The 27946-nt window shown below is 44.8% G+C and overlaps 1 protein-coding gene across 8 annotated transcripts in view; it reads left to right on the forward strand.

Annotated features, from left to right (window-relative positions):
- LOC118310013 (chemokine-like protein TAFA-1) overlaps positions 1–27946 on the forward strand; it is a 101412-nt gene that overhangs the window by 55604 nt on the left and 17862 nt on the right. The gene's annotated exons all lie outside the window — the stretch shown is intronic.

The raw sequence follows: 27946 nt of genomic DNA on the forward strand, positions 1-27946 counted from the left end.
TTTTTTCGGTTTTGTTTTTTACGGCAGGTCGATGCTGATAATTTGGGCTGTGATGTGTTCAAATACAGCAGTGTTAGTGTCTGTGTTGTGGCCGTGCTTTGTGGTGTTATGTTTTTCATTTTGCTGAATAACTGTATGATTTGGTAATTGCATGGTGCCACAGATAATAACAGCTGCAGAAATCGTTGGAGGAGAAACCGTTTCCTTTGTTTTCTTTGCCAGCTCTCTGTTGCCTTCTTGTGCACCAGTTTCCTTTTTTTCCCCCTTGTTGTTTTCACACTTTTATTGTATCTGTCTCTCAGGAGTCTGTGTTCATATGCACAGTAAAATTGCCTCTAAAGGGAGTGGGAGTGGCCATTATTCAGGCCCTGGCCTCCTCCCCAACTTGCCCAGTCACCCATCCCCAGCTGAGTGACAATGAAGCTGGGCAGCAGCGGAGGCACTGGGAGGCGAATATGACAGGGAGCAGGCGGCTGTGAATATGGATGGAGGTGCTGCTGGGGAGGCGTAGGTGGTGTTTGGTGGAAGAGGAGGAGGGGAGCCACGGAGAGCTGAATCCAGGGACCATTGCTTCCCTGTCAGCAAGGTGACAGAGCAGACAGACTGCTTATGCTGAGCTCTCCCGCTCAAGAGCCCAGTCACGCTTAAACGCCATGGCACATCCAAAAAAGGTCACTGCTCAGTAACTGCTCAGCACGGGACTACACATCTGAGAGGCAACTCGGCCCTGGAGCTCAGCACAGTGAACCGTAACTAGTATAGGAGATAAATAAATGTGGTCACCGCCTATTTCCAACTCATTCATTTCTTTGTTAGAATTTTGCAATACATACCACAGCTCATACACGTCATACAAATGATGAATTCCCATTTTGAAAATTGACATACACTTCTTTGAAAACATTTATATTAATAAAAAAGATTCATGGCTGAAGATGTGGATTTACACATTGACAAATTTACAAATCATGTCTCGACACCCTTGCTTTGGGTACAGTCTGCGGTAACTATGGGGAATGCAGTTATTACACATCTATTTAGTATTGACGATGTATATGGGGTCTTTTGCTGACCAGAGCTCCCAAGAATCCAGCTAGCAATTATTGGCACAAATAATATGAACCTTATTGGACTTGGGCTGGAGTCCCTCCTTGGAGGAAAATGGAGTGAATAGGCTCATTTCCTGGGGAACTGATATCATAAACTGTGTCTGGGACAGCATGTTTGGGTTTACTGATTTTCTTTTTCTTCTGTATGATGCTTTTCTTCTTTAAACTTAATTGAATCCATTGACCCAAGATATACCTTCTTTTTTTGTCCTTCAGGAAAAAAATCACATCAATCTTTCAGTAAATACCACACACACACACACGCACGCACACGCACGCACGCACGCACACGCACACACACACACACACACACACACACACACACACACACACACACACACACACACACACACACACACACACACACACACACCTTCTCCATGCAACCCCACCCATTGAAAAGGGACTAGTCCAGTTTTCCTAGAATTATGCTTCACTCATCCCTGCCATCAATCAGCACCTCTGTGTGACGACAGGAAATCACATCATATTACTTGCGCTTTCACTAATGTCGTTAGCGGATATTGTTCTGAGGCGCAATGTGGACTTGCCCAATGTTATTATGCCCTATGATGAATTTGCCCTGTTGTTTGGAGACCGTTAACTGACTAGAATGATTGACCTGAACCAAGAGCCTTCTGGGCATTTATTGATGTTCCCTGAGTGTTATTGCTTTGATGACTGCACTCTGATCATCGCCAGCTTTATGGCTTGAGGGAAGCCAAGTAAGACTAAATGGAGTTTTAGAGGTTCATGGTCACAAAACAGTTACTGGTTACTGTGCACACATGCGGTTTGGCAGTGATCACTGCGGCTGGAGTGTTTCTCCCCCCGGATGGCTGTTGTGAGCGAATGTTTTTGATGACTGCAAGGGATGGGTGCAGGAGCGCCAAATGCCTGGAGGGCTCAGTTTTTTGTAAATCTGGGGATGTTCGGCCTCTCCTGGGGTGAGGCTTGGTAGTTTTAGGTAAGACAGAGTGGTCAGGGTGTGCCATATGTCCTCTCAGCTTATTTCCAGCAGCCTCAAGAGGGAAGAGGAGAGGTCAGAGGGTTGAGTATTACCCCTGAGTTTAAGAGGTTTGTCAGAGAAAAAAATGGACGTTTTCACTGGAAACGGTCCTTTCTTCCTATACCTTTCCGGAGTATATCTTCCAGCATATGATTGTGTGTCTGTGTGTCTGTTTGTCTGTGCATGTACACGCTCTTGCAGTATCCTATGCCCAGTGTGGGTAGTAGTGTATTCTATCAATCAACGGGTTATCTGTGCACTCAAGCAGTCCCAAGAGTCAGACCCTTACCTGCTAAATTGCCTCCCCCTGGCCATTTAGGCTGAAAACTGGGAAATGGGAAGAAACATACACAACCGTAACAACACCCGCTGCCCGAGTACAGCTGTGATGCATGGTGAAAATTAACATACTGAAGACTTTTGTGCTAAAATACAAGGCCAGGCATCTTCCACCTATCTTAGTAACTCAGCAATAAAAAACAATTTCCCCTGGCGCTGTCTCTCCCCGAATTCCATGTCACTTCTCCCCAATTAAACCATGACATGCTCAAGAGTACTGAAGACTGAAATCGTTTGCTTTTTCAGCTCATTTGAAACAACATCAGTTCATGGCACCAGTGTTTTTAGCCTGTGTCGGTGGCCATGGGGCCCTGCTTGATGTGATTTGAGCAGTTTGAATTCCGTATTGCAGTCCGATGTAAATGAAGATCCGGACAAGAGTTTATCCCAAAGTCTTTAGTCCTTTAAAAATGCAATCAATTTGGCATATGCACACATATGGTCTTTTTCTGAAATCTTGCTTGTTCGTGAGACAAATGAGAATAACTGCAAGAAGAACATTGAGGGAATTAACTTATTGATATGTGACATTTTAGGTTTAATGACTGACAGAGACATGGCAGTGCAATGTTTGGGCAAATATATATTGTGTTCCAAACAGGCTTATAAAAACAATACAAAAGTATAGCATCTTGAAGCTTCTGTACCAAAGCAACAAGACAAAAGCTTAAGTGTTTTTAAACATAGCACAGGGCATCAGAAGAACAGGCACTTCCTTTAAAATAAGGCCATAAGAGTCAACAATGCCCATAGTATAATTTTACTTCAAATATTCAAATTCTGATATTCTTCAAGTTTTTGGATACAACATGCATGTCCTACAAATGCAATGTAATTGTTTAAGGTGTTCACACACAGAACATGCTTTAGCCTTGTTATGCCACGTTACAGGCATTGTTTAGCGTTTATTTTTTCCCAAAAATTATACAATGTGAGAGCAGTGAATAAGCCCAGCCACCACATGGTGAGCCATGGTGACAGCCAGGAGACTTAAATTAACACTCAACAAGATGACAACATGAGAATACAAGCCATCACCGTGCAAATTATTATTTACCACTTGTGTTGTCGGTGTTTAAATGTGCATTAGTAAATACTGTCCGACACAATATTCAGGCCACTGGTCCGAAAATCATTGAATATGACACTTCTTAAATATTCATGAATATGTGCATGTATGCCTAACGGTGGTATTCAATTACAATGTATCTAAAATGCTGTCATTTCTTTTATGTACCGCGTTCTACAAAATCTACTAATGTAAATGTTACATGCATGGTGTGGTTTTTTTGCATTTTGCTCCGTCGGTTTCGATTGTTGCACACAGAAGGGAGATTATGACTTTACTTTAACAATGTAGGGGTTGGAGAATCTATGAATACTTTATACTAGTCTGATAAAAAATGATGTAATGGTGATGTAAGCCACTGAAAGACATTAGTCGGAAAAGTTGAACCTGGAGCATTTTCTTTTGGCCCAGTTCACCTGTTTTGTATCCTTGTCTGAGTCTTCTTTTTTGCTCCAGTGGCGTGTGCACACACACTGTATGGCGAGTGCGTGGTTAAATGTGTGTGAGTGTATGAGTGTCTACGTGCTTTCGGATGAAAGTGAATGCAGTGCTTTTGAGATTTGCTGATTCATGTGATGGACGAGGACAGGGGGCTTTTAGTATCCAGTTTGAATGATTTGTTCAACACCGACGTCGGCCTTTCAACTGCTGGAATAAAGCATCGTAGATCCCTTGCAGAGTGGTCCTGATCTCCGCCGTGCATTTGCGTTCAAGGATCTGAGTCTTAATGGAGCTGACAATATTACTACAGGACTCACTGTACACACAGTGGCAATCCTTTGATACCTATCACTTTGAGTGTCAGATGTGAGGCGCACACACACACACACACACACACACACACACACACGCACGCACGCACGCACGCACGCACTGGGAGGCATTTGGCCCCCACCATAGGGGACACCGATAGACTCAATAGAGCCAATTAGAGAAGGAAGCATTTAGTGATTCATCCAACATTTGACACATCCCAGTGGATCTCCCCTTCCAATCCTTCCTTTCTTCCCTCCGCTCTCCCTCTCCCCGTTTCCTTTCTTTCAATCAGTCCTACTGTGTACAACGATGTCTTTTAGCGTGCAGACGAGAATGAGACTCCTCCATCCGGTTCGACTCCATTAAGCAGCTAGTGTGCCTCAGTTCACCACAAATCATAATCTGCTCATGGTGAGAGGAACCACTCAGCAGTGGATGGGACTTGACGCCGAAGAGTCACATTGAGTTTAAATGAGGGAGTGTGTGTGTGTTTGCCTGTCACACGCACATCACGGCTGCTTTCCCAACATCACATGGCTACCAATTGAGCCTCTCGAGTATGTTTCCCGTTCACTATCATGCTGCGGACGTGGCATTTGTTAGCACATGGATGAGTGCTTTTCCAATCATTTTCCACTCCTAACTCCGAACATACGTATGGAGGATTTTTCCCCCTCACCTCAGCAGGGGGGGACGAGTGGGTCAGATCAAAAGTGCAGAGCAGGCCGGGTCGGTGTGACTTACTGACTCTGCGGCTTTACTCCGCCCGTACCAACTCCGCCTCCACCCGTGCAGACCCCACAGTCCGACACAGCAGGACTTGTCAGCCACGACTGCAGCAAATGATATATTGATAAATCTTGCCTGGATTCAGATATCACAGGCCAGCATGTCACTGCCGCCAAAAAAAAACTGTTCCCCCGCGTCTCCTGAGTCAATAAGATGGATCTATTGCTGTGCTGGTTTAGTCAAAACTGTTCATGTGATTTCTCTTTAGTTTTTTTCGGATGCTTGTCGTCGCAGAATGTTTTTGTTTTGCTGGCAACAAGAATTAGGAGTGATTGACAGAAAGGGTAGAAGTGCATCGAAGAAAGTGATTTTTTTTTAAAAACGGATGTCTTTGTCTTTCTATAACACTCTTGTCTTTTTTCGCCCACCCTCTCCATTATTAGCATGCATGAGTCTTCTGTTCCTCTCGGGGAGGCTCTCGCCCGACCAGATCATATTTAGTCTCCTGAATGAAACATTCATAACTCAGGTATGTGGTCTTCGAAAACAATAAGTGCTGCTGCTTCAAAAAAGAAAGGCCTGCATCAATCACAGGCCCGGACAAGCCAAGCATGAGATAAAGACACACGGCCTTATCTCGGGTACGGTGTGGGGGGTCACGGGCTCACAGGCTCCACAGTGGAATCCCTATAGGAACCAAATGCATCAGTTGCATTTCCAGGGGCCGACCATGTCTGGGTGGGATTGTTATTTTTGCGTTTCAAAATTGGTTATCTTTTAAATACACATACAGTAATGCAGCCTCGTGTTCACTCTGCCTGTTTTTTTATTTTCAGACTTCATCCTCCCACAGTTGTGTGACCTACCTCTCAGCCCCCGCTATTTTTCACCACGCATTAGTGCTGAATTATGGGTATGCATCATGTAATTACTAAAGATATGCCCACAGACAAGGCTTCCCCATGAGACTCAACCGTTGTTATTGTTATTATCATTATCATCATTAGTGCTGTCGGCATGTGTGCAGGATAAATATTCCGGCTCTGGGTTGTAGGACGATGGCTGATTATTCCGGGGCAAATAAGGCGTTGTAATTTATGCCTCAAGAACGAGCACAAAGCATTTCCCCTATCCCACTCTGACCCGTCTCCTCCAATGCTGTTGAATCTCTAATTAAACCACAAAAAGAAGGAAAAGGAAGGAAGCACCCTGCGATGCTCTGACCCCCCAGTGATAAACCTCGGTTGGACCCCCCCACCCTTCTCGGTCATCCTCCCTGCTGCTTTCACTTACAGTCGGGGCTCCAACTATTCGCTTTGATTATATTAAATAGCGCATTTCAATTTGCGGTCAAATTGAGACCCTGTCAGAACCCCTGGCTCTTTAAAATCCACACCCCTGTGGGTTTGCTCACGTGAGTACAGGAAGAAGCCGCACAAAGGAAAAACACTCCCGATTGCCAAATTTACATGGAAACCTCAGAGGATACATGCAGATGCCGATGCTCCACATAAATGTTGAATGATAGAGGCAACTCCCTACATGCCCCTCCGCGCTTCCTTCGTCTCTGAAAACAGAAAACGGAAATTAGCAGCAGTCCACTCCACCTCATTCTCTCTCACACACACACACACACACACACACACACACACACACACACACACACACACACACACACACACACACACACACACACACACACACACACACACACACACACACACACACACACACACACACACACACACACACACACACACACACACAATTGCGGTGTCCCAGAAGAATACACACACTCTCCAGATTGTTTGGCTTAGAAGCACAGTGTTTTGCAAAGTGAAGCAAAGGCGAGGTTATATTATGAAAATGTGAAAAATGTGTTCCAAATCAGAGCTGGGGGGGTCAGGGCGATGTTAAAGCACTCACTGAAATCCACTCTAATGGAGAAAGTTTTGGATTTTTCCAAGTGTGTGGACAACAGCGATGTACCGTGAACTCGAGGAGTGACGGGACGCTGTAATTATTCCTCCTCTCCATAGCAGCCACGCAGTGATCCCTTCATTATGTGACTACTGGGCAGCCTTTCTTAAAAAAAGTCGTAGGTCAGTTTTAGGTCATCAACAGCTGCTGGGAAAATAACTGGGCTTCAGCTGCTAAATGCTAATCACCAGTGAGTTCGATAACTGTGTCTGTCTGCCTTTTTGTTTTGTTGCTCAGGTGGTAGGATACAGCGGCTTTAGTGTGTAAGAGCTCCTTTTTTCATTTGGCTGAAAGCAGCCGTCTGCTTTGACCGAAAAAAGACTTTAAAACGTCAGTCAGACCAGGGACAAATAATTATCAACGTATCAGTTAAAAGGAACAGTATAATATGAGTTTTTTCTTTACTTTGTCTTAACATATAGTTGCATTAGGAAGAGATCACTTCATGACCATATGGGGGAGAAATGATTGCAGTATCATGTATTAATATTTAAGGCCTACATATATCTGAAACCATCCTTGATAATAACCGAGGACCGGCAAGGATTTATTTTTACTGTGCAAAATCATTAATATTCATGTTTCCATATATACAGTATATGTCTGAAATAAATGCACCCACCCACCCTGTGTTGGTGTGCACAGCCCGCATATAAAATCTTGGTCAGCAACACTGGGCGATGTGAGTTTTCCGGTTTCCGTGCAGGTTGCATTCGTGATGCACACGGATGTCAACGTAGACTGAGGTGTTCGAGTGTAGGTGTTACTATGGTTATACAAGTGAAAATCCTTCCACAGAGTTTATATCGCTTCCTTCAGAATTTAAAAAACAAACAAAATGGACCCGGCTTTTTCTAATACATACTGGCATGTTTGTGGACAAGTGGGGATGTTGATTCATATGCTATGGCACTGCCCTGCAGTCAAGTGCTTTTGGTCAGAAGTGTTTCTGTGGATCTCAGGAATGATGAATATTAATATCTCTCCATGTCCTGAGGTTGCCTTGTTAGGGGAGAGGGCAGCACGGCTAAGGTCGAAAAATAGGAACATATCAGGCTTAGCTTTTTTTGGTTGCTAAAATGATTTTAATAAAATTCTTAAGCAAGAATGTTTATCATTAGAACAATGGTTACTTCAAAAATTTGACCTTCTTGGTATGGAACAAATTGCTAATATGATCATCGATTTTGTATTTGCAAAATATTACAGACCAAACTGAGTTATGCACCTGAGCAGACCCTAGGATTATCAAATGATAATGTAGTGTTGTTGTAAAAATGTGTTAATGTTTTGAACTGTATCTCTGACTGTTGCGGTGTTAATTGCGTTCATATGGTGTCGTTCCTGATAATTTACGTTTCTTTTGTATGAATATGAAACGAAAAGGAAGATGAGAGAGAGAGGGAGAGGGAGAGAGGCAAATGGGTGCAGACAAAAATGAGTCAGCCAATGGAAAGTGGCTTTGTTACTGACTGGCTTCCTTTGTTTCTTCTTTCCTTCCTCCTCCTCCTCCTCCTCCCTCTGTTACTCTGTGGGGATTTAGTTATTGTGTATTTTTCTCCCCAGTTTGGCAGGTAATTTTGGCGTGAGCAACATTTGAACCGAACAAACAGAACGGAGGAAATTGCATGTAACAATAAAAAATATTTCCTTGTCCTCTTGTTTACTCCTCTTTTTCCCCCCTGTGAGATGGATGATGGCAGTGTTTGGTGTTGGGAAAAGTGCGCAGGGGGAGGCATCTGTACGTCTGGCAAAACGGAAGTGTTGAGAACTGGCACCCGCGTACTGTACCTGCTCTCAATGGAAGAAAGCCGTTTCCCCACCGATGCCAGAAAGACGGATTTTTCTCACTGAGATGGAAAAAAAAGAAAAAGAAAAAAGGGGGATGTCTTTGAACCTGCATCCGCACTTCCATGCTGAGAACAAGGGAGGCTTTCAGCTCAAGTGGAGTATTTAAGGGAAAGAGAGAGTGAGAGAGAAGCAGACAGGGAGGAAAAAGGGGAAAGTGAGGCAGTTCAGACGCCATTTCATCACTCATCGCGCCGCGAGACTGTCCCGCCGCTCGGGCTCAGAGATGCCAACTGCTCGGAGGAAAGCGTCCTGCTGAGTGTCGTCTATTGGCTTCCAGTCTGAGAAAATTTGAGACAACATAAAATGGGAAGTTTTGCATAATGCTAAACTAGTTTCTGCAATTTTTCTCAACTTCTTTCCTCTGCGTTGGAATCAAATCCTGACAGCTGCTGCCACCTCCTGCCTTTGGACATCACTGTGTCCCCTAATGGGCCTCAGCATCCGTGGGTCGAGCAGAAGCACATTGTCTCAGCTGCCACTTGACATTGTTCCTGTTTCCTTTGACTTCAGTTCAAACGCGGAGCATTGTAATTAAATTGCAGTTTCACCACTGCAGGTAATGTGTGATAATTATGTTTTGAATAATGACTCGAAGAGTAATCGCCCAACTGTGTCTTGATCCTGTTTTGCTTTGTGCCGCGCGTCAGCATTTCTCATTCCAAATTCTGTTTTCGTTCGCTCACCGCTCAATTATCTGCACGGGAGGAGTTGCACGCATTGTGCGCGTGTGTGCGTGTATGTGTGCTTGCGCACGCGCGCTAATCTGCCCCATTGCAAGACGGATTCCTTTGCAGCCGGGGCTTATCCCTGGAACGTGACCCCAAAAGTCACAACTGAAAAGGTTCACCAACAGGAGACCTCCATTATGCCACGGCCCTATGCAAATCAAGCACACTGACAAACTCCAGTGTTTCGGAAAAAAAGAAAAAGGACGAAGAAATCACCTCTGAAAAGGTTAGAGGGGGGCCCCGTCCGCCCGTCTCCGAGTCGTCCTTTGTCAAGGTGAGCTCCCCAGCGCCATCATAATTGAAAATTAAGCATTTTCTGCAGTATAATTAAATGGCGACCTTTGAACTCAGTGAGACCTCAGACACATATTAAGAGATTAGGGGGCTCGGATCTATTGACACACACTCACACGCAGGCGCGCACGGTCACACACGCGCAGGAGAAGGTAACAGACGATGACAGCTTCTTAATTATCATGCTGCCTAAGTCGTTAACGCGTAACCTCCGAGATCACCTTTTGATTTCCACAGCCCATAAGTTCAGGGAATATCTAATTCATTTTGAATTAATTATGAGATTGCACCATAAAGTTGGTAGTAATGCTGAGGAAGAGGGCTGCACAGCTCCTCGGGGGCTAATTCGCGGGGGCTTGATTTGTGAACCTTGAGTTTTGGGTGAGGAGGAATCAAAGAAAGTAACTGTGTTCACCGTTAAAATACATGTCTATTTTAAACAGTATTTTTGCCTCCATGAAGAGAAAACTGTTTTAACTCCGCCACAAATATTTTCACATGCTTTCATATAATATTCCAGCGTTGAAACCGTCCAAGCACAGCTGGGTAACTGAAACAGATCAGAGAAAAGGCTTCTTGACCATGTTGGTGCTCGCTAAACAATATCACTTAGTCTCGCCTTGAAATACTAATTTTTACTTTTTACTTTTACAGATTCCTGATGAGTCTCAAATTAAATGTAGTATATTTTATGTATGGAACAGGGTGGAAATGCTGTGAGCCTTTTCCCATTCCAACAAATGGAATATTCACTGGCGTTCGGTCATTATAAACCTTTAAGCAATGTTAATGTAAAGATGATAAATGATTATGGATATAGGCAGTCTCTATCCATACAGAATTAGTTTGACCGGGCTCACTTATATTGACTTCACGTTCCATTTCATTTCCCCTTCTATCTTAGTCATATTGCGGTTGCTCGTGTGGACTTAGGTCGAGCAAGAGCATCGCTTATCTGGGATCGGAACAGAACCATGATACCCACATGAATTCCTTTACACCGGTTGGGAGGGGATTGTTAACGCGTGGCGCTTCGAGCTCAGCAGTGGTTTAAATTGATTAGCACGCAGTGTCTCCTACTTAGCCGGAGAAGAGGTCTGCATTTAAAAAAATCACAACAGCTCTTAATCTTGGCCCTCAATGAGGGCGGCAGTGCAAAGTCAATCGATAGCACTAGATCGTAGTTCTCACTCCCACTAACGGTCTCATTCTGGGCAACATAAGGAGTAGAGGAAACATGAGCCTCGGAAAGATTCGGTGCATAATTCAAGTTAAATGTCATACGCCGATGTCAGGAAATGTGTTTTTTGGCCCTGCAGTCACCCCTCAACGTGGCACACGATCAGCCGCGCACCCGAATAGCTCAACTGGCTGCTTCTGCCGCGAGATTGAGTGGACTGGATCGTGGACGAGGGTTTTTTCCCAGCCATTCAACCTTATTCACCGACTGCTTTGGGAAATATTTCAATGACATATTACACTTCATTTTGTATCTCTCACCTCTGTCCACTGCTGTATATAGCTGCCTGCGCACCGGGGATATATCACTTCCCAGCCAGCTTATTACTTGAAATGAAGGAATTCATCATGGTGACAGTCGGCCATTGCGAGGCGCTCACTGTGATTTATCTGGGAGAAATTGATTGATTCATTAACACTGAGTGAATAGTGCTTTGCTGTGGGGGCGGGGGCGGCGCGGCGCACCTCGCCACATGCTGCTGTACGTGTTGAAAGAACACGTCTCAGGCATGGAGATCTTAGCTGGGCGTCCCCTGTAGCAGCATACAGGGGCTCCAGTGTTGCCAGCTCAGCTCAGCTCATTACCTGGATGGTGTCGTCAGTGGCCCGGAGCTGGGAGCCAGTACTTTGTGGCAAAGAACAGGGCGTTCCTAATTAGTTCATCCATAGGCCTCCCAACATAGTGTCGAATGCCTTTATAATATGACACGGCTTTCACTATGGGCTCAATTTAGGGTCAAAAAGAAGTAAAGTGATGTTCACAAAAAATTCCAAAGTTTGTAGCAGATCAACCTATAAAAAAAAAATAAATGAATTGGTTTATTTATACTGATTACATCTCAGGACCTGAGGCGGAGATGATGTTAACAGGACAGCCTGTCCTCTGATTGGACTGTGCTCTGTGTTTGGATGCATTTTTTCCTGTCACATTCAGGTATTAAGAGAGGGTTGGAAAAAAAAAATGAAATAAAACTTTTGAGTGTTACTCAAAGTTTTCTGCTTTGTTTTTGTACACAGATGTTCACAAAAGCACTTCTGTTTTCACAGTGTCTCCGTGTGACCTCACCGCTCCTACGATTTGTTCCCAGATTTGAATTACTCAGCCTATCTCCTTTTGTTTTTTAAACAAATATGTTCTACTCACGCAGTATACAGACTTTCAACAAAGATTTATTTTACAGGCTTCCAGAAGGTGATATTACAACTAAAATCTTTAGGATTATTTTTTGCGAGCATCACTCGAAATCTTTTTGACCCTAATTTGATCCCATATAACAGAGTGTTTACTCTCTTTTTCTTTGCCAAGTATACTGGAAAAAGTTACCTCTCCTAGTCTGGAAGACTCACCACCTACACGGAGTCCTTTGTGGCAGTTATGAATGCCTTTTTACAGTACAGTACAGTGCCGTACATGCAGTGATCAATAGTTTTTGCTCGTCTCAGTTGGCAAATGATTGTGTATTAAACCTTGAGATTGCTTTTAGCAACGAAAAGTGCTCTATAAATGAAATTTCTTCTTCTTCTTCTTATTATTATTATTAAACTGTCTATGTGTCCTTCGAGGGTCCCGTAGGCGCTTTGATGAGGGAACTGGGTTTGTCATTTCCAGAGCCGCAGTGGTAAAGTGCATGACATGAACGATGCGTTTGATAGTGTTTAAGTGGAGGTTTGACAGGTGATTTCACAATATGCAATGTGAAGGGTTTGCAATGCCTCATGCTGACTCCCCTCCCCTTGAAATGTGGGTTGTCTGTTGTAATGTCAATGATTGAGGAAGCTTAAGTCAAAAAAAGGAAAAGTGACTCCTTATCCCTCCAATCATTTGATTGCCTTTTTGAAAAGAAAATTAAATCTAATGGTTTTCTCCAGTGTTGATCTGAGGTAGTGATTTAATTGAAGGTTTTTCTTCCCAGACAGATTTAGCATTAAGAGTTTTGCAACTGAAAAACGTCAGCAGTTCGGGGCAGGGCTTGACCCACATTCTCAGTCCTGTTCCGTCTCCTGAAAGCGGAGCAGACACATGGGACAGTGGGAAGATTCTGTTAAACTGTGTCCTCCGGAAAAAAAGTTTTGGTTAAACTTGTGACAAGGTCAGAGAGAGAGAGACCCCGTCTTGATGAAGAAAGGGGGGAAAAAGGAACGCACCTTTGTGATGAGTTATACAAGGAGACACGGCAGTATGGCGAGCTCGCTGGCTGGCAACCTGCTCCATCTGTCTTTTTGTGCGACTGTCTGTTCCTCTGTCTCTCTGCATCCTTTTCATCTGCAGCGCTCACGGAGACTACAACTGAGGATTATTTTGGAAATATATGAAGCTATTGGTTTTTCTTGAAACACTTAACTGAGTACATATTATGTCTGGTTCGGGGCTGCCACAATATCAGATTGTCACTGCAGAATTATCGTGGCCAAAGGCTGGATTGTATTAAATACTGCATTATTTACACAATATGTGTGTTGATAATGTGATATCAATATTTCGTTTTTTTGTGTCAATAACAGTATATTGCAATACTCCAATTGTGGACATCAAATTATTCCAGCTATTAGATCCTCAATTTTTTCCAGAATTTGGAAAAAGAGCATCTTAGCATTTAAATTGCTCCAACCACTCGCCACCGATTGTGAGGTGTTTGTTCAATATGATATCAAAAATGTGTCCGTAATAGAAGCTGCTTAGAGAGAGTGCTTCAGAGTGAGGGCCTCTCGGGTGAGGTAAAAAGGATCTCGGAAACTAGACCAAAGAATTCATCACAACGCCCCCCCTCGTCTTATCGGAGCCCTCCAGCTGATGCCGGAGAGGGCGTGTCGAGTTCCAATCGTGACGTCAATAAAAAAGCTGCACTATTCTCCGAAGGCCACATGCCAAATTTGAAGATGATTTATTGAATTCCAAAGAGGACGGGCGGGTCTGAGGACATTTCTCTTTGGAAGAGTTGTCATCTGCCTCAAGACTTTTCAAATGCACTGAAACACGCTGCCATTGTTCGCCGCCGAACACGTCTGTCTGGTTGGAAACATGCAGCGTGTTTACTGCAACAAAATGCCAGTGGTTGGGAAAATGGATAATTAATGGAGTCTTTCCACAAGACTCTGCAGAGATAAACACAGGAGTGTCATACTACAGTATTACTGGGGATTTACTCTCCTCTTGTTGTGATCAACCATCTGTTGCTGTCCTTGAGAGCTGCACTCTAATTCAATTTATGTGCGACAACCAGCTGGCAAATATCGTTATTGCATTTTCTTCCATTTAGAGTGCAAAGGTGTTGACAGATCAGAGCAATAATGTGAAAATTAATGTACAAATTACTCCGTGATGAAATCAATCAGAAATACACGGCAGCGGTGTCAGGCAAATGACAACTCGCGCACTGCCATTAGTTGCCGTTTTGAAACATTCACTTGCGCTGGATGCCTCTTTTGGATGATTGCCTTAATTGCCATAATTACAGCATGTTTTGAAAGTCTAATCTTTTCTGTGTGCATACACTCCCATAACACAGACATCATTTTTTTCTTTCCTCTTCTCCACTGTGGCACGCACGTGTCTCATCTCAAAGCATATGTCTGCAGGACAAAGATGCATTTCTATGGCAACGGCTGCAAGCCACCGGGGCCACTCGGCCTCAATGACCAGAGGTCAGTGACCCGTAGTAATGAGAGCCCATGCGTGGTGCCATCCACCCTCTTCCATCATGTCACAGTTCAGCCTGCTCAGATGTTATACTCCCGCCGCGCACTCCACTGCTGGTGATGTCTAATGAGAGAGAGAGACCAGAGACGAAGACCCCAGAGAAGGGAAGGCAGGCGGTGAGAGAAATGAAATGCAGACAGTCTAAGACTTGCATTAGAGTGAAAGATTGCGCGCGTGTGTGCCTTTGTGTGTGCGGCACACAGAAAGGAGTTGAGATGAGTCTCTAACAAGCAGCCTCATCAGAGTGAGGAATGAGCTGCCAACCAGGATCTTTCTTTTGACCTACCTTGGAGAGCGATGGATGGATGGATGGGTGGACGGACAGACAGGTGAATGGATAGATGGATGGATGGTGGGCGACAGAACAGAGAGAAATAGGTGAGAGCATCTACTGAAGTGCTGTGCAAAGGCTCCTTTTCTTCATAGCCTGTCAAGGCAGCTCGCCCGTCTGCCGGAAGACAATCACTTACCCCCCTCTGATCCCACAGTCACAACTTGGGGCACCACCAGTACGCATGAGGCAATGACCAGGGAAATGATGCCGCGCACATGATGGATAAAAAGGATACACACAGTGACTGCTGCTTTTGGCACCGTACCAGCCTGTTTGCAAGTACAATCTATAGATAAAAAGGCAGATATCAGCATGTGAGCGTAGTCAAAGTGAACCTTTTGATGTGCCAAAATTTGTGTTTTACCTTATTTTTTTTCTCCTGGATAAAATATTCTCTCAGTATCAACATAATTCAGTTTTTCCAAGGTATTTATTTCTCTCTGAAGACAAAATTTTCTTTGGTTGCTCTGAGATCGGTGCGTGCATTGCCCTGGCATTAGTATGCACAGTGAATTCGGTCACACTTTGATGTGCAGCCGCGCGATTTCACAGTCCGCCCTGGTGGCGCAGATCAAATCTGCAGGTATGTGGAGGCAAGACTGATGAGGAGATTCGAGGTTTCGTCTCATCTCCACGTAGGGGGTTTCACAGTTGTGAAACAATATCGTTGCGAACATACATCCACTGTATGTGAATACCGGGTCTTAACGTTGATGCCAGACTCATTTAGTTAGTTTCTTTTTTTTCACCATAACTTTGCATAAACAAAAAGAAAAAACGTATGACAAAAATATTGAATCCATTCGGCCTCTGCGCTTCTTTGCCAAGAGACTGACCTTGAGGCTCAGCGTGTGCAAGGAGTTCAAAACAAAGTCATCATTCTAATCTCCATAATTAATGGGTACAAGAGCCTGCGTCATTCATTACTGCTGCTATTTAATCCCGTAGATGGGTGGGGGTAGTTTCTGTGACTGAATGATGGCATATTTCAATTCGTGATTGATTCCTCTCCGCGCAGGATCGCTGCGGAAGATGAAGTAATCACTCTCGGTCGAGAAAAGAGAAGAGTGAAAGTCGGGGCGTCGTTCGCTCCGTGGTTTCACTGACTTGCCAGTGTTGCGGCGTCTTACTGGAAGCCACAGGAATCTTGAAAAGGATTAGATTCCTTTTTTTAAATTTCTGCACACAGAAAACATGTGATTTATATATATTATTTTTTTGAACGTTCACAGAATATGAAAGTATTGATTCATAGGGATGTCTGGAAAGCTTGTTGCCATCTTCGTCTCAGTGGGGACGGAGGCTTGTGACCTGTTAATGATAAACTCGTCAATCATTCTGATCGTTGCTGGTGGTACGCGGTTCATTTTTCTCTGTTGTGGCCTCAACAATGGAAAGAGATGAGACCGAGACTCTCCGCCCGTTTGTGTTACCACATCAAGACGTTATCTCCAGCTTAAAAGCTTATCAAGCCGACCGTAATGATATTGAGTGACTGAATTGTGGTGTTATGATGGATATCGCTGTGAGTAATCTGATGCCAAATTGTGTTCCACTTCTCATATTGTTCCGATTTTTGAGACCACGCTCCCGCTCCCCTCTCGTTCTTACCCCCGTCAAAGTCTCTCGTCTCACTTATAGCCATTTGTCATGGCTACGATTCTTCCCCAAAGGTAGAGAAAATGGGTTAGAAACCCATTTTAGTGCTCCGTGACACAAAAATACATTATCTTTGTCCATTGTCTATTTGGCCTGTAGTTAATCTGTTGTACATTGTGTACTCTCAGAAGTCTCCGCTCTGCTCTGTGATGGGACTGAGGACCCGTCTCTTATCAGCTCTGCTTTATGATGTGGATAATTAGTTTTCTCTTTTTTCGAATTCTCCTGGAAACGTAAAGCCTGGAGAAATAACTTGATTGTGCCACATATCATCAATCCACATCAGAAGTTGTTTCAAACAGCCACACTTGAAGACACGGGTGAAAGTACATTCAATTTTAGATTGTGATATCAAAATAGAATCCACTGTAGCTCAAAGTACGCACTGTATATGGAAAAGCATGACTAACGTCCACTGATGAAATAATCGGAACAGAATGACAAATGGTTATTATCTTGGTGGAATCAACCTTGAACCCTTTGTCAGATTCATGGATTAAAATAATGACAATTCAAGTTATTGTTGAGTGTATGACCTATCATCTAGTACGTAGGTATAGAAAAAAAAGGACTCTCAGCTGATCAATTTGAATAACGTCATGGCTGCTTTCACGCTCCGTCTTCTTCGTAGTCCACGACTCTCGCCCGTCTTTGCCGCCACCGTGAGCAAGGTCAACCACTAAATGTCACATCTGACATCGTTATTCTGCATTGTCAAACAGGAGCCGAGTGTTTAGCACATCGATTTTCCTCCCTTTTTGCGCTTACTTAGATTGATCATCACTTGGAAGTCAGTCTTTGGGAAAGTGATCAATGCTCTGCCCGCAATTATCATCTCAGGAATGTGTCATTTAAAAGCCAATATTCGTTTTTAATAGGGTGCTCAGTGGAAAATACTTTGTCATGTACATGTCAGGCGATGACACTGGACCGACGTGGCAGGCACTGAATCATAAAACATGTGCAAGAGCTGTAAAGCTTTTATTAATGGATACTGTGCATTTGACAGCGCCGTAATATTTAGCGAGTAAGATGTATAATGTCCATGCTTAAAGGGTCAGTCCTGTATTTTTCAACCTAACGTCGTGCCTGTGGCTATTGTCTCGCTGCGGTTGTAGTTGTGTGAACTTTGCATTTGCCACCTTGGTTGTAATTGTAAACACCGGATGTTGCTACGATGCAAACCTGCAGGGATCTACATCCAGGTTACTTTGCTGGGGAACCTAATCACCCTTCATAACAACTGCTGAGATGTCGCATTCTTTGTATTTTGGGATATTTCTTTTAGGGTCGATTGTCCAACAGAACTTTGACTTTTTTCCTCTCAGCTTCCATTGTAATTTCAGATCTTTATTGTGTATTGCTGGTGGGACACACATTGTAATCCCTCACACAGTGTGGTATGTGTTTATAATTGCTTTTCTTTCTGCGGGAGCTGGGAACCTCTGGTCTCTGGGCAGCATTTGAGTAATAATACAAAATGAATCCTCCTCGCCGCAATCGTTTTTTTTGTGATAAATAAAAAAAAAAACATAAAATAATAGACTCACGTGTACTTCAGGGGGAAAGAAACATATGCGTAGCTTTTACGTGTTATTGCCCACGAGCATCATATTCACTGTCAGAAGAAAAGTAGGTGAGCTCATCCCTAGTATTCCTCGGAGAGTATTACTTCATATACTGTATAGCTTCCTATTATCAAGCAAACACACAATGTGTGCGGATGAATATGCTGGGTCCAGGGTTAGGTCAGCCAGTTGACCCAGATGTGGCTCCCTAAATTAGCATAATGGCCATTCCAGGCAGATTGGATTAATATACATATATCTGTTTTCATGTTTAATGGGAAAACTTACTGTCCCATTATATAATGTTTTTTTATGCAGTATTGGTGTATAGTCGGAAGTTACGACGGCTTTCTTTGCTTAGTTCCTGTGTGTCAATGGGATCAAATGACATAACCATAGAAATGTAGAACTAACTAGGTAAACTTAGAGTCGGTGCCCTGACACGACAGCCAATACCCGTTGTGTCAGACTTTGAAAACCTCTGGCCTCGCGTTCACTGCTCATATGGCACATGGGCCTTAATATGCGGTTTGTGCTTGCATGTGTGCATAATGAAATAAATACGTGCATACATGAGTAAGGGAGAACGTTAGCACACAGACGTGAGTTGTTGCCATTTGCCTTAACTCTTAAAGGCAGGAGTAAAACATGCAAACATGCCAGTGAGAAGGATATGAACGCATTACCGTTTGTCATAGGTCATCCAGTTATGCAAAACCGTGCGACTCCCCGATAGCGCGGCTTTACAGAAGGTGGGCAGATTATTTGCACAGCAAAGTGCCCTTTGTCTACGTTCAGTGCTCTGGGAATTTTTTTTGCATGCATCCATAATTTGATGTTAAGTGCCTACTGATGCAGTATGCATGTGAGATAATGTGTTGTGTGTAATCCAGGCAGACCTCGCCTGAAACCAGAGTGACATGCCGTTCCAGGCCCCCCACACGCAGAAGCCCCAGTATGGCGTGTTCGCTGCTCGGAGACAGCCACCATGCATCGCACCTCCTCCACCGTGTCACACCGTGTCACACAATATTCAGAATAGGCCCGAGAGCAGACAGGAGCACACCCTGTGTCATACCAAACAATCCTATACGGCAGTGGCGTGCAGTAACAAGCAAAGCTATAGAGCCAACTCACACACTCCACCCCTCCCCACACCTCCTTGTTTACGACAACAAAATGACCCGACTAGAACAGACGTATTTCATAACTGTAGATTCGGGGCCTGTTCTGCCTCATGATTTCGTGCCGTCTGTCTCTCCTGTGCTGAAAGTCACTCTCCTGCATCAAATATAGCAAATGTGCGGTACGTGGAAAAGGAAAATATCTTCAAAACAATCTTCAAAAATGTTTCCTATTCACTGACAACAACACACCCTCCAGTGACGGAAAACAAAAGATATCAGTATGATGAATACCAAGCGGAGGAGATTTACAAGGCTTGGGCATTGTGTCACTATAAAAGTAGATAGTAGATATGTCTGTGAAGGCTTTCCTAATCAAAGGATTATTAAAACAATACACCCTAAATCCTGGTCATTACACATGTTGATCAAGTTGATTATACGACAACTGATTTGAAAAATCACAGTTTCAACTCATTATGTTCCTGTTACTGCTGCATCTTAATGCTTGGGAAAGAAAAAGACTGTTGAATTATTATCCAATGCACATGAACAGTTTCCAGACGCATCTGCACGCGTGTACGACGACGCGTGCAATATAATACCCGGTGTCAGAACAGCGGCAGCTCAGCCGAGGACAGCCCGACATAAACACACTGGTCTGTGGCTGGCTGCAGTTAGTCGCCCATCGAAGACCCCAGGATTATTCACAGTGTGCATGAAGCCGCTTGACAAGCCGCAGCCTGTGTCAAGGGGCACGCCCACGAGAGATGACAGAAATGACCGATGCAACGTCAGCCAAGCTTCCAGAGACAATAGCCTGCTGCGACACGAGGGCAGCAAATCTCGAAATGAATGCAAACAGGAAACATCAGATCCTGTATGGGACAGAACGATGTTCTGAGTCAAAGGGAGGGATATCGCTTTCGTTTCAGTACTTTTCTAATTCATGTCGATATACCTTTGGCTGAAACTGGTACAGCACTGCTCGGCTCGATGGCCATCCACTGTTACTAGGCATTTTGCGACTTTACTTTTTGCCCAAGATCTTTTTATCCCCTTTTCCTTTTGTTTCCTCTCTTCAAAAGAGGTCAATTGAAACTCATTGGGTTGTATTCGGGCCATTTTCCGGGCCATGCAGAATCCAATTGTTTTTTCCCGAAGAATGTCTCCCTTTTTGATGGCTGCTCTATGGTCCCGTTCAAGAAGGCAGTTTTGTGATTTTGAATGGACAATTTGGCTGCTCATTTCACCGTCCGACTCTCATTTGGAGCGAGCGCTGACCTGTGTCATGCGGACATTGGATGGAGGTGAGGCGCCACTGACTGTACCGCAGTAAAACACAGAGCGGTGCGTCCACACCTTCAGGCTCAGATTCAACGGTTGTGTTGGTTTTTAAAGACACAAGACAAGGTACACACACACACACACACACACACACACACACAAAGAGACACAAAACGTGACACACAACGTGAGCGGAATACAGTGAGAAACGAGAAGTGATAAATGGCTGGCTTTATCTAATGCGTCTCTTTATATGAATGTGTCAGCATACAGTAAATTCTATATCACAGTGTTTCTGGCAATGCACACCATTTCTGGCCTCACCCTTCTGTCATGGAGATGATGTAAACGGCAAGTGAAGGAACACAAGCCGTATCTCCACTTTACTGCAGACTTTTTATGCTGATACCACATTCAGAATGAGATGAAGCACCATCTCCATCCAAAATGTAACTGTCTTGCTTGTAAAAGAGTATCCAGCAACAAAGTTGGGCTTACACCTGAAAGACCACATAAGTAGGTTACATCCTGCATATGTTTACCATAATCACCCCCCGCGTTCCCCATTCATCTGTGAGGTAACTTCTGAACAAAAACCTTTTTAATGTGTTTTTCTTTCCAAAGTGTTTTTTATTTCAACCTGCCAGTTATTAGTTTTTCACTTGGTCTGAACAACCATGGGGATAAGAAAAGCTTTGATTGACATCTAAGCCATAATGGTTTGTCGGCAGCCCCTGTAGTGCCCTTCCCGTCACAAGGTTTGAGTTCGGCAGCGGTTCTTCTCGTGGCGGGCTCAGTCCATGACACGGAGAGTAAAAATATGCCGGGGCATTACAGAGCCCGTCTTAATCCGGTTTGTCACGCTGCTCCCTCTGGACTGGGGTAATTTCATGGTGCTGAACTGGTATTGATAGAGCCTTAGCAAATGAGGCACGCAGCAATCGTTAAGTTTAATAACCATAGAGATGTGAGCAGTGGAGTCATACGGGCCCATGAGAGGAAACCCATACAGGTGATTAAGAATCGACCAGGGCCGTGGCCAGCAGCACCTCGGATTCCCTATTCGTACTAATGGAATAACCTGTTAAATATGTCAGGACTATTACCACCAGTGGTGCAATTGCTGCCCTTTTCCCATCCAGTCAACTGGATAACATGTCGGTATCTAAATGCATGAAAAATGCCTTTTTAAAAGCAAGGCGCATGCTAACTTTTCTCCTCTCTTTTTTAAACCCATTCATAATGGGTTTCTGTAAATTGTAGCAGAACAGTGCTCTGTATTCTGTAAGAGTATACCTAGATTCAGAAGTAAGCCATACCAACAGAGGGGAAAAACAACATTGATTTGTTTGACTCCGGTAGAGCTGGGTCAGCGGTTCCTGTCAGTCAGCTCGGGCTCTGGAGTGTCTTTCTCCGCACTCCCCTTCCCTTTCCACACTTCTTTTTTCCCACCTCTCCCCCCTCCCTCCCTCAGGTCTGGTATAGCTCCAGGCACTACTATAGCTGCTATGTCCACTTGTTTGTCCTCTCCCATTACTGTGGGTGATGCTGCCTCGGGAGAACAGTGAAATCCAGGCCACAGAAGGGTCAGTGCAGAAAGCCGCCCCGGAGCCTTCACTCTGGCTGAGGTCAGAGAAACCATACGGATCACTTCAACAGACTGCTGATGGGCACTTGATAAATGGTGAATCCACCCCGCCTCCCGATGCATACAGTACGTGACACATGAGATTCCTTTTTTTTGTTTTCCATGGAGGCAGTCGGCACCGTGAATGCCGCAAAAACTGGCATTCCTCCCACTTCTTTAGAAGTGTTTAGCGGAGAATGGTGCAAACTCCTTGGTAGCCCTCTTCCTTGAGGCAGCTTTTTTATTATTCATTGGCAAGAGTCCGCTCTCTGGGAGAGGGCTTCAGAGTGAGCACAAGTGGCTTTGGCTCAAGTCGACGATAACCGCTGCAGAGAATGTCCTCTTGATAAGGGGAGTCCGCGGAGTTCGACTTTTTCTGGTCGGATGTCCGTATTAACACCTCCATTCAGCAACATGCATATCAGCATATAGCTCTCATGTGGCACATTGAATTCAGGATCTCCTCCAGCCCTCTTGCTGCTTCACACATCTCTTCCAGGATTCGATCATTTATTACCTCGTCAATCTAATAGTTGTTTGGAATTTGTTCCCGTGTGTAAAATCCAGTTAATCCAGTCAGTGTAACCACTGCCTCATTTGCTTTAAGTGCCAGATTCAAGTGCATGTGCTTGTTTATACAACCAGGGACACGTTTAGGACGAGGATTGCTTCAGGGCACGTGCTGTTGTGAGAAGTGAGAAGTTCTGGTCCCACAACGCCCGGGCCACTGTGAGTGACGGTCTGGTAACGTGTATTGGTTTTCGTTTGAACGTCAAACAGGTTAAAGAGGCGACACCACCTGTGCGTTATCTGATGTTTCGGCATCTCGCTTTTTCCCCGCGAGTGACGCACTCGGTTCCCGGAAAAAATAAACAGGGAAAAAGATCTGATGATAGTCTCATTGACATTACACCGGTGACATTGGCACAAAATTGACACCTTTCACTGTGGTATCAGAGTCAAGGCGACATGTAATTGAATGTGTCACAGACATGAAAAATATATACACATCATATTTCTTAACCATTGTGCCATTTTTTACTCTTTCTCTTGCTCTCTACCTCGCTCGCTTTTTTTCGCTCTGTGGTTGCCCTCTGCTTTCTCCTCGCTTTTCAGACGGCTCGACGACGATGACTGATGATTGATCACTATCATTGCCTGCCCATATCAAAGGCAAACTGGACGTAGAGAGAGAGAGAGCTGGCAGCAGCAGCGAGGACACGCGTGCGTCCACAGCAGCTCCGTAAGGTAGCCGCCATGCACGTGCGAGGGAAGGCGGCGTGAAGAGTCTCTTGCTCGAATGGAGCTGACGGAATAGAGGGTTTGGTTTGTTGAATGTGTCGTTCAAGCCCGTGGGGTTTGATGTGGCAGAGGGCACAGAGAGCAAACAGACAGGAAGAGCGGCACCAATATCGCCACCTCAGACCGCCTCTTCACCAGAGCTGACCTATACATTGAACACAGAAGTTCAATGTTCCTTCATGATCACGGCTCATATTAAAAAGGTCCTGTTGCAGAATTGGAAGATTTTGAGCACAAAATGAGGGGTTGTGTAATTTATAAACTGTATCAGTTGCCAAGGGGAGGTACATGAAAAGTTGTTCCCTGGCACTGCCTCAGAGGCCTCCATTTGGAAGCCACTCAGCGGTGCTTTGTAACGTGTTTAAACATTATCCTAAGTAATCAGGGGGAGTGTTCACGAAGTTCCAGCTTGATGCTTAAATAATGAAAAGCAAAATTCTGAGGAGCGTCATTAAACATATATGCAGCGCGGCGGCTGGCCCGCAGCCACTTTGATGCCTTTGCCTCTTGAAACGGATCATTAATATCTTTCTTTCTTCTTCAGTCAAATCTGAAAAACATGAAACTAATTGAGAAAAACAGAATAGAGCTTTTTTTTTTAATAATATTGGACATATCCAACAACTTTTAAATCAGATGCATTTTGGAATCTTTCACACTGTGCATCATAAAATAAAAGACTGATTATCCATTATGCACAACTTCACAGCGACAAACGTTGACAGAAATAAACCAACCCAATAAACAATCTGTCGTTTAATGAAACTTTGCGAGGGTTTGAATTCACTAGTCTGGAGCAGGGTACTAACTTAATTCAATTTGTACGGGAAGAGGCATTTGACAACTGTGAGTCTCAATATGTCAAACAAACGTGCATAATTTATTTCGCAACAGTTTGAAACATCCCGGCTCTGGAGCTTCCTGAGAAAAAGAATCCAGGCTTCTCAGCTCTACACATCTGTACGATTATTTCGGAAACCATCGTTCTTGTAGCAACCCGAGACTAAATCACTAAGACTGCGGATAACTGTACACATAAGCAATGGGGAAAAGGGACAGCAAGCCCACAAAGAAGGGGGGAACTGTGGAGAGAGACATGGACTGGCAGGAATGGCTCATTTTCACCTGAGTATGCACATATTTAGTTGTTATGATGAGTCCTTGAAAGGCTCGAGTTTTCCCGGCTGCTGTGTTCCTTCCCTCGGCCATATGTCATTACTTAATAACTCTGGCTGAGAGAGAGAGAGAGAGAGAGAGAAGGAGCTTAAGAGCAAAGAGATGACAGAAATGCTTGTTGATGGTGTTCCAGTGAGCGCCGCTCTTGGCTACTCTGCATAGATAATAGCTGTCGACGGCGAAGCCGAGCCGAGGTGTAGCGGAGGTGGGGGTCGGTGCGTTGTTTTTGTGGCGACACCGTGGTGAGCGCCTGCATTTATCTCGGTGTCAAAAACAATTCTAGGTTGCGGTGAGATCGGAAGGCAGTCAGTTGCCAGGAGAGAGTACGTTGTTTGTCACTCGGACAAATCAGAAAAAATAATTAACTGTCTGTAAGCCCGGGCACGTTTGGTGAATAAATTATTGTGGGATTTGAATCTTTGTGTATTTTGGCCTTGAAATTTATCAGCGGATATAACGTAGTGACGCGTGGTGTGCTCGAGCTCTTGATGGGGATTGGAGAAAGTTCCCTTAGTGTCCGACAACCCCTGTCTGACCTTCCCGCTTCTCTCAACAAAGCCATGTCTGCGACTGACAAATTCAGTCTGATGTCACAACTCTCTGCTGAAAACACTCTGAATATGAGGTAGGGCGTCTTTTTTTCGAGGCTTGAGCCCCCATCCCTTCTTTTCCCCCGCCAGTCTCCACATTTTTACAACCTTTCCCTTTGTTAATAGCTCTTAATTGGCCATTGGGCTGAGCCGAAAACAATGAAGCATTGATTTCCTTAAACATAATCACCTCGCCCAGTCGTTTTAACGGCTGCTGTCACCGTGAGCCACCGGGAGAAAAATGGCCAGTCGACGGTCCCGTCGATGCCCTTCACCTCGCCTCACCAAAGGCTAGAGTGCACAGCCAGCCACTCCATCTTAGTGCGGTTGGTTTAACCCCTCTCGCCGCCTGACAGGCTCCCAGCACTGCATCCATCAACACCTGCAGTCATGTCTCAAGTCGCCACGATGTTGCCACATTGTACCAGAAACCGCACACCGTTACCACCGTGCAATTGTGCAGAAAATATCCATTATGGAAATCATATGGGTAAGTACACAACACACGAGCCCGGTCACAGGGAATGGATGGCCGTTCACCTCAACCTCACCTTCAGGTTCCAGCCATACCTGAATGGGAGTATGTCTAGTCCAAGTGGCCATTAGTCGTATAAGTGGCTCCCGTGAATGGTCCAGTTGTCGTCCTGAAGCCATTTACACGGCTCTCTCCTCCACACACCAGATGGTTCACCTGCTGATGGCTGGACCTCGGCCCCATGGCTGGTACACGTGCTGGCATGTGCCTGTGTGTGGGTCTTAGGGATATCCCCGTACCTACCTCAAAGTGATCAATGCTACTTCACCAATGGACAATATCAAATTTAGACAAAAGCACTGTAACACGAAAGACAGAACAATAAACCTGAAATGGACCAGCCACTGTCAGCGAGACAATGGATGACATTGACACATGATCTGTTTTTTTCCCACATATCACAGTGTTCACACGATGAACGCAGCACAGAGATTGTCCGGGTCAGACGGCGGGCGCCCCCATCGCTTGCTGTGATAGATTTTCCATCTTTTTTCTTCCGTATGGTCTCACTCAGACACTCACTGGAAATTCTGTCCAGCGGGCGGGGAGGAGAAGTTGATTTGCGGACATTTGCATTCTCACGTATATTCCCTTGAGAAAGGTTCTGGAAGATGTTCAGACTTTTGCCCCATTCATTCAATTGTAACACTTTTGATACCTTCATGCCAAACGTCATCCCCATCCTCCTTCATGTATAATGAAATCTTGGATACTATATGTTCATGTATGTTCACAGATATACTTTGAGTATGAACTATAATGTGTTATAAATAACTGCACAGCCTTGTTCAACGCATGCAACTGTAGAAACATTTCCTATTCAAGGTCAATTAGTGAACTTTTCTGCATGAAATGGGGAAAGCTCGGCAGGTGTTTGTTAGTCGCACATCTGTAGTGCTCACCTGCAAACCAGGCACTGAAGCCAGCTGTGGGGATTCATCCCAATCCAGTATTTCCGTGACGCAATGTAAAACTCGTCACTTATTCAGAGGTATGCTCTGACTTGAAAGCAAGTCGGCAGGTCAGGAAGCTGTTGGTAAAATATTCAACAAGGCAACACGTTGTGGGGTTTGGAGTTTTAGCACACTCTGGGGAATTTCTCCTCACTTCGAGTCTGTTTTCCGGCTCCCACTGCACAGAAATATCTAAAAACCAGCGCTGAGAGAGTGACATTAATACTGCAAGACACCATGGTCCGGCAGGACAGCAAATGTTTGCCTTTTAATCCGGGACTCGGCAGCCCTTTGGTCTGGCCAATGCTGACAGTGATGGGAATGGGAGAAGAAAAGTGTTGCCAAACTTGTCTCGGCTGCTGGGAGCTCGGTTCTGTAATTCATGACCCGAGCCATTCTAAACATTTGCACACAACCAGCCCGGCCAGAGAAAAGCACGCACCGGTTGTTGTCATGCTGGTGGAAGCAATTGCTTCCCCTCACCGAGGCCGGATGTCCTCTTCAAAACTTGGTACGGCCAAGTGAAATAATGTGGCATCGCCTCTCCTCTGCTCTCCTCTCCTCTCCTCCGTCCTGGGATGAGCTCCAGTTTAATTGTTGGATGCTGGTGTCTGTTGCGGTGGCTGTCAAGGGAAGATAAAGAGTTTTTCCTGGGGCATACGGAGAGGGGAGAGCGTTGATGGAGGGCCTCTCTCCTGCAGCTCCACTGGCTGCATTAGCCCCACGCTTTATAATTGTGTGAAGGGGGCACATCCAGTGGCTCCCTCATTACTCACTGGCATGGCCAGTCCCTGGCAGCCAGACACACCTTGTCTTCTAGCTCTCTTTCTCTCTCTCTCTCTCTCTCTCTCTCTCTCTTTCACTCATTTCAGGATGTCCCTTAGGTCCATCACCCCCCCCCCCTCTCCTGGGCAATCCACCCTATAGTTATTTTGACCCTGTACCTCCATCGGCACACATCGCCCTCTCTTCTCACAGAATTTTTTTGACT

This window comes from Scophthalmus maximus, chromosome 6, assembly GCF_022379125.1.
Source record: "Scophthalmus maximus strain ysfricsl-2021 chromosome 6, ASM2237912v1, whole genome shotgun sequence".
Taxonomy (NCBI): Eukaryota; Metazoa; Chordata; class Actinopteri; order Pleuronectiformes; family Scophthalmidae; genus Scophthalmus; species Scophthalmus maximus.